Below are 8878 nucleotides of genomic sequence, written 5' to 3'. Positions count from 1 at the left end.
CTGTGTACTTTGCCTCTATACTGCATCCGCTAGTCCTAACTACCAGGGCTAATCCCTATAATTGGAGGATGCGGGCAAGTGCAGTGAGGCTGGCGTGAACGCCGAGATATTTTTGGGTTTAAATTTTTGGGCACAGTTGGATGTCGTACATCAAACCAGCTGTATTTCAACCCGTGCCCCACGACAAAATGGAGGTTGTTGTGAAGGCCCTCATGGAGGCTAATTTGCAGCAGCGAGACACCAACCTGCACCAATGGGAGGCTAATAAGCAGCAGCAAGAGACCAACCAGTTGCTGCTACAACACGTGATGGCTTTGCAGACAGCAGGAGCAACCTCAAGCGTCCACGAGGCCCGTAAAGCAGTCCGTGCAGCGATCCCTAAGATGACATCGAAACCTACCTGGCGATGTACGAGAAAGTGGCCACCAGAGAAAAGCTGCCCCGAGACTAGTGGGCTGAGGTTGTCGCTGCTTTCCTGGCATCAGAGTCTCAGCGGGTGTATTTCGACTTGCCGGATGATCAAGCGGCCGACTACCCAAAGGTAAAGGGTGAGATTTTGGCAAGACTGGGGGTGAATGTGTTGGCCCGAGCCTATCGGGTACATCAGTGGGGGTTCAAGCCGGCTGAGCCCGCGAGACCCCAGTGTTATGGCTTACTCCACCTTTTGCAAAAGTGGCTACAGCCTGATGTGCTGATGTGCTAAGTTACACGGCTATGCTGGATAGACTATTGGCTGACATATTTTTTAGGGCACGGCCACCCTCCTTTGGGAGGAGGGCAGGCAAGTTCCAGAACTCCCCAGGCCTCTACTGGTTTCTTGCCCTTTGAACTACTATATGGCAGACATCCATGTGGTCTGTTGGACAAAGAGGCGTTGGAGCAACAACCCACACCATATAAAAGTCTTGTTGTATATGTCACCCAGATGCAGGAACGTATGGAAACAGTGTTGCTGCTGGTAAAGGAACATATGGAAGCAGCTCAGCGAGCTCAACGTCGGGTGTATATTTGGCAGGCTCGGGTCCGGATCTTTAACCTGGGAGATCGGGTTTTGGTTCTGGTACTGACAGTGGACAGTAAGTTACTGGCTAGGTGGCAGGGACCCTACGAGGTACTCAAAAAGGTTGGAGAAGTAAACTACAAGGTACACCAGCCAGGGCGGCGGAAGCCAGAGCAGGTGTACCATGTGAATTTACTCAAACCGTGGAAGGATAGGAAGACGATAGCCCGCGTCCGAGTTTTCTAGGAGGAGAGGTTCCGGCACCAAAGTCTGATGTAAGGGAAGCGGTTGCTACAGTGAAGATTGCTGACAGCTTCTACTCTAAACAGACTCAGGAGGCCAGGGAGTTCGTCAGCAGGAACACGAATGTGTTCTCAGACCTCCCTGGACGCACTTCCATAATCCAGCATGACATTGTCACTGAGCCTCAGGCCAAAATCCGGTTGAAACTCAATTCTAAAAAAGTTGGGACACTGTGTAAAATGGAAATAAATGTAAATAAAAACAGCATGCAGTGATTTGCAAATTTTAAATTGTATTCATAATAGAACATAGAACACATATCAGATGTTGAGAGACATTTCATCATTTCATGAAAAAAGATTAACTCATTTAGAACTTGATGGCGGCAACACCTGAAAAAAGTTGGGCCACAAAAGGCTGAAAAAGTAGGTGGTATTGAACTTATTTTCCTATACTTTTGAATTTGATGCATATCTTGCTTCTCATTCATAATTAGGATATATCTAATAATGTCGCATATTTCCTTTCCTTAGAAGTGGTAAAAAGTGTAAGAGTAACGTGTTTTTCACCGATTATTTAGCACTTGACATTTATCTCACAATTCATCCATTGTCAGTTCACATATTCAGAGTAGACCAGACAGAATTCATAAAACGGAGACTTTCTAAAATAAAATGTGTAGCCAGCAGGGGAGCTGCGTACTCCTTTCTGTAGAACCTAAGTATGCTCTGTGTCAACACATTCAATGTGATTAATGGTGTCTGCATTCTCAAACAGATAGGTTATTACTTAGCAGGTATTAGGGAACAGGCAGGGAGAATGTTGGGACCAATATACACCAAAACATCCTGTAGTTGCATCTAACTAGCTAATTTATAGTCAAAGTACATATATATATATATATATATATATATATATATAGTTGGGTCCATATATATTTGGACACTGACACAAATTTTGTTTTTTTTTTACCCGTTTACTAAAACATATTCAAGTTTTACAGTAGTTATATAATGGACATGGACATGGACATAAAGTACAGACTTTTAGCTTTCATTAGCCTTTTAAAGATGCATGGCTGCCAGTGGCGCTAGTGTTCTTTGATGATGTGACACAGGACAGAAGCAGCCGGATGAATTCTGGGGTTTTCAGAGACATACTGTGTGCTCAAATCCAGCCAAACTGATTGGTCGGCGTTTCATAATACAGATGGACAATGACCCAAAACATAAAGTCAAAGCAATTCAGGAGTTTATTAAAGCAAAGAAGTGAAATATTCCTGAATGGCCAAGTCAGTCTCCTGATCTGAACCCAATAGAGCATTTCACTTGTTAAAGACTGAATTTCAGACAGAAAGGCCCAGAAACAAACAGCAACTGAAAACCGCTGCAGTAAAGGCCTGGCCGAGCATTAAAAAGGAGGACACACAGCGTCTAGTGATGTCCATGAGTTCAAGACTTCAGGCAGTCATTGCCAGCAAGGGGTTTTCAACCAAGTATTAGAAATGAACATTGTATTTACAATTATTTAATTTCTCCAATTACTTTTGAGCCCCTAAATGAAGGTGTTGAGTTTAAAAAACGCTTTAGTTCCTCACATTTTTATGAAATCATTTTGTTCAACCCACTGAATTAAAGCTGAAAGTCTGAACTTCAACTGCATCTGAATTGTTTTGTTCAAAATCAGTTGTGGTAATTAGGGATGAGGGAATGAAAGATCCGAAGTCGATTCGCATAAAACTTTGTTTCAATATTGTACGGAGCGAGTGCTCCGTACAGTATTAGAATGTATGCACGTCAAGGCGATCTCTGTAAGACGGGTTCCTAACACTAAATTCTACCTGTTATGTGCCATGATGGCTACCATACAATTCAGGGAGTGTAGGTTCCACATGCATGCTGGGCCTGCTTTAATTTCTGTCATATTTGGTGCCAAAATGGCCTCCATTGTATCCAAGGAATGCAGGTACCAACATGCATGCCGGGCCCACTCCACACCACTCCTGGTGCCAAATGGCCACCAAAGAATGCAATGAGAGTCCACAACTATATCTCTCCTGGCGCCAAATGGCTTCCAGTGAATGAGGGAGAGCATATATATATATATATATATATATATATATATATACACACAGTACAGACCAAAAGTTTGGACACACCTTCTCATTCAAAGAGTTTTTTTTATTTTCATGACTATGAAAATTGTAGATTCACACTGAAGGCATCAAAACTATGAATTAACACATGTGGAATTATATACATAACAAAAAAGTGTGAAACAAACTGAAAATATGTCATATTCTAGGTTCTTCAAAGTAGCCACCTTTTGCTTTGATTACTGCTTTGCACACTCTTGGCATTCTCTTCATGAGCTTCAAGAGGTAGTCACCTGAAATGGTCTTCCAACAGTCTTGAAGGAGTTCCCAGAGATGCTTAGCACTTGTTGGCCCTTTTGCCTTCACTCTGCGGTCCAGCTCACCCCAAACCATCTCGATTGGGTTCAGGTCCAGTGACTGTGGAGGCCAGGTCATCTGGTGCAGCACCCCATCACTCTCCTTCATGGTCAAATAGCCCTTACACAGCCTGGAGGTGTGTTTGGAGTCATTGTCCTGTTGAAAAATAAATGATGGTCCAACTAAACGCAAACCGGATGGAATAGCATGCCGCTGCCGATGCTGTGGTAGCCAGGCTGGTTCAGTATGCCTTCAATTTTGAATAAATCCCCAACAGTGTCACCAGCAAAGCACCCCCACACCATCACACCTCCTCATCCATGCTTCACGGTGGGAACCAGGCATGTAGAGTCCATCTGTTCACCTTTTCTGCGTCGCACAAAGACACGGTGGTTGGAACCAAAGATCTCAAATTTGGACTCATCAGACCAAAGCACAGATTTCCACTGGTCTAATGTCCATTCCTTGTGTTCTTTAGCCCAAACAAGTCTCTTCTGCTTGTTGCCTGTCCTTAGCAGTGATTTCCTAGCAGATATTCTACCATGAAGGCCTGATTCACACAGTCTCCTCTTAACAGTTGTTCTAGAGATGTGTCTGCTGCTAGAACTCTGTGTGGCATTGACTTGGTCTCTAATCTGAGCTGCTGTTAACCTGCGATTTCTAAGGCTGGTGACTCGGATGAACTTATCCTCCGCAGCAGAGGTGACTCTTGGTCTTCCTTTCCTGGGGCGGTCCGCATGTGAGCCAGTTTCTTTGTAGCGCTTGATGGTTTTTGTGACTGCACTTGGGGACACTTTCAAAGTTTTCCCAATTTTTCAGACTGACTGACCTTCATTTCATAAAGTAATGATGGCCACTCGTTTTTCTTTACTTAGCTGCTTTTTTCTTGCCATAATACAAACTCTCTAATAAAAACAGTCTATTCAGTAGGACTATCAGCTGTGTATCTACCTGACTTCTCCACAACGCAACTGATGGTCCCAACCACATTTATAAGGCAAGAAATCCCACTTATTAAACCTGACAGGGCACACCTGTGAAGTGAAAACCATTTCAGGTGACTACCTCTTGAAGCTCATCAAGAGAATGCCAAGAGTGTGCAAAGCAGTAATCAAAGCAAAAGGTGGCTACTTTGAAGAACCTAGAATATGACATATTTTCTGTTTCACACTTTTTTGCTATGTATATAATTCCACGTGTGTTAATTCATAGTTTTGATGCCTTCAGTGTGAATCTACAATTTTCATAGTCATAAAAATAAAAAAAACTCTTTGAATGAGAAGGTGTGTCCAAACTTTTGGTCTGTACTGTATATACACACACACACATATATATATATATACACAGTGCCTTGAAAAAGTAACCCTAACTCTAACTTTTTATATTTTTTTTAACATTACACCCACCAACTTAAATGTATTTTATTGGAATTTTATGTGATAGACCAACACAAAGTAGCAAGTATGTGTGAAGTAAAAAGAAAATTATAAATGGTTTTCAATTTTTTTTTATAAATAAAAATCTGAACAGTGTGGTGTGCATATTTATTCAGGCCCCTGAGTCTATACTGTGTAGGACAACCACTTTTCAGTGCAATCACAGCTGCAAGTTTTTCGGGGTATGTCTCTACCAGCTTTGCACATCTAGAGGCTGAGATTTTAGCTAATTCTTCTTTGCTAAATAGCTCAAGCTCAGTCAGATTGGATGGAGAGCATCTGTGAACAGCAATTTCCAAGTCTTGCCACAGATTCTCAATGGGATTTTGGTCTGGACTTTGATTGGCCCTTTCTAACACTTGAATATGCTCTTATCTAAACCATTTCATTGTAGCTCTGGCTGCATGTTTAGGGCTATTGTCTTGCTGGAAGGTGAACCTCCTCCCTAGTATCAAGTCTTTTGCAGGTTTTCCTCCAGGATTGTCCTGTATTTAGCTCCATCCATCTTCCCATCAACTCTTCTTCAGCAGGGACAGGGAAGCTAGTCAAAGTATCCCCACAACATTATGATGCCACCACTATGTTTCATGGTGGGGTAGTGTGTTCAGGGTAATGTGCATGTTAGTTTTCCACCACACAGAGGGGGTCATTTATTATCAGATACATGCCAATTTTTGGCATACATCTTGTGCAGATTGTCACTTTTCCCCACTTATGAAAGGTCTAATAAAGGGGACGTGGTGTGGCCCATTTTATTTATCATTTTGTGCGACTGTTTTAGGTGTATAAAATAGTGAACATCTACACCAGCAAGGGAGCTGATGTAAATTTGCACAGGCAGTGGATACACAAAAGTTATGTAGATGCCGGCGCCTCTACATAGCTTAGGCGTAGCCACCACCAGCCAAAGGGGTATTAGGACCGGTGTCTAAAACGCCGGACTTAATAAATGATTCCCATAGCGTTTTGCATTTAGTTCAACTTTGGTCTCATCTGACCAGAGCAGCTTCTACATGTTTGCTGTTTCCCCTACATGGCTTGTGGCAAACTGCAAACAGAACTTCTTATGGCTTGCTTTAAAAAATGGCTTTCTTCTTGCCACTCTTTAATAACTGCCACTTTATGGAGTACACGACTTACAGATGTCCTGTGGACAGATTCTCCCACTTAAGATGTGAATTCCTGCAGCTCCTCCAAAGTGACCATGGGCCTCTTGCCTGCTTATTTAATGAGTGCTATTTTTGCCTGGGCTGTCAGTTTAGGTGTATAGCCATGTCTTGGCAGGTTTGTAGTTGTGCCATACTCCTTCCATTTGCGAATGATGGATTGAACAGTGCTCCATGAGATGTTGAGAGCTTGGGATATTTTTTTTAATAATCTAACCCTTCTTTATACTTCTCCAGCAGCGCACATGACCCTGTCCATACAGAAGTTAACAGACTGGGACCGAAAGACCAGTGAAGAGAGATAGGGAGTCTAAAAAGGATGATGAGGAGCGGGTGAGTATGGATTTTCACACAGGTACAGCTGAAGACAAATAAAAAAAAGAACAACACTAAGGGTCCTGTGGACCCCAAGTATGATAGTCCAACCAATTCCTCGACACGTGCACTAATACTGGCCTCAGTTGTCACATGCCTTTTGGGGAGATGTCACTGCTGCCAGTGAGTGGCTACTGTGGTGCTCATGATGATGGACAGGACATCAAACTCACAACCCACAGAGGGGCCGGAAGCAGCAAGGACAGGACCCTCAGTGCTGGAACAAATTGCAAATGAACAGCTAAGTGGCTTTCTTTCTTAAGCCTGAGCACTGTCACAGTCATAACTAAAATTGCTGCGGGGACAACCCCTTTAAGCTTTAGTTTAGACATATGTTTTAGAGAAGGTAATTTTTTTTACAAGACAGAGGCCATGCAGAGACTTTTTGGGGTCCAATCTATCTCTGTAATTTTTTTTATTTTTCCCATACTCTTGAAGGATAGTGGTGCTTTTCTTATTAGAGGTGCAGGAATGGTGAGAGATGTAGAGAAAACAAAAACAACTTCAGTGGACATTTATTGGCGTCCTGCTGTTTGAAACCAAACTTCCTGCACAAATACTGCATGTTTGTCCAGAGGCTTTATTTATTCAAGGATTTTTTAGGACTTGTGTGGATCTGCGGCTAGAAATTGGTTATACCTCTCATTATATGATGTAAGCTATTTCTCAAACTTTATATACTGTACCTCATGAATAATGGAGTATTCTGTGCAAATTAAGAGAAAGATATAAAGCGGACCACAATAAAAAGCTTAAAGGGATTGTCTTACTTCAGCAAATGGCATTTATCATGTAGAGGAAGTTAATACAGGGCACTTACTAATGTTTTGTGATTGTCCATATTGCCTTCTTTGCTGGCTGGATTCATTTTTCAGTCACTTTATAAACTGCTCGTATCCAGGGGTTGCAACCACCCTGCAATCCATCAGTGGTGGTCATGCTTGCACACTATAGGAAAAAGTACTGGCCTCTCTGGTGTCCGGGACCGCAGAAGTGCACATAGATTGGCACTTTTTCCTATAGTGTGCAAGCAAGACCCCCCCCCCCCCCACTGCTGGATTGCAGGGTGGTCGTAACTCCTTGAAACGAGCAGTGTATAACGCGGTGGAAAAATGAATCCAGCCAGCAAAGGAGGCAATATGGACAATCACAATAAATTAGTAAGTGCCTGGTATTAACTTCCTCTACATGATAAGTGCCACTTGCTGAAGTGAGACAACCCCTTTAAAGGGGATTTGGTGCTGATTAAAATTTTGTAGATACAAATTATTTTTTTAATTCACACAATATATGTTAAGCAGTGCCTGTGGCAAGCGCAGCACTATAAAGTGCCTTTTGCGCTGTGGCATTAGAAGAATTCTGATATTTGTGAATTTTAGTCTAACCAGACTGTCTGTTACTCTGTAATTCCTCTAGCGCCGTTCTATGGAAACAGTAGGTTTAAAGAGCACACCAAATGCTTGAAATAACTTCTTTCTTAACTTTTCTTCATATAACACTGCTGCCTCCGCAGCAGATAGTCCATGTATAAAACACGTGTTAAATAAAGTATCATTAAATGGCGGTATGCATAAGATTGTGGTTCAACTGTTCAATCTTGTCATTCAACATAAAATGGTGGATATATTTCTCTCTTGAGTATCTGAACTGTCGCTTTAAATGGCTTCTGTCACCCCATTAAACCGTTTTTTTTTCTTTCTTTACTAATAATCCCTACACTGCGATCTCATCATACATAAGCTAATTAATGATTTTGGTTCAGTAGAATTTCTTAAAAATCGATTTTTATAATATGTAAATTACCTTGCTACCAGCAAGTAGGGCGGCTACTTGTTGGTAGCAGCCGCATCCTCCGATGGTAATGACGCCCCCTCTGCTTGTTGATTGACAGGGCCAGGGAACGGAATAGTTCTCTGCTGGCCCTGCCTGTTTTGGTTCAATATCTGGCGCCTGCGCCGCGGCCGTACCTCTCTTCAATCTGCGCAGGCGCACTGAGAGGTGGCCACTCACTCGGCCGCTCGCTCCTCAATGCGCCTGCGCCGGGTGTAGATGTGACGTCATCGGCGCAGGCGCATTGAGGATCGAGCGGCCGAGTGAGTGGCCGCCTCTCAGTGCGCCTGCGCAGATTGAAGAGAGGTACGGCCGCGGCGCAGGCGCCAGATATTGAATCAAAACAGGCAGGGCCAGCAGAGAACTATTCCGTTCC

This window comes from Bufo gargarizans, chromosome 7 (assembly GCF_014858855.1).
Source record: "Bufo gargarizans isolate SCDJY-AF-19 chromosome 7, ASM1485885v1, whole genome shotgun sequence".
Taxonomy (NCBI): Eukaryota; Metazoa; Chordata; class Amphibia; order Anura; family Bufonidae; genus Bufo; species Bufo gargarizans.
This window is presented reverse-complemented; position numbering follows the sequence as displayed.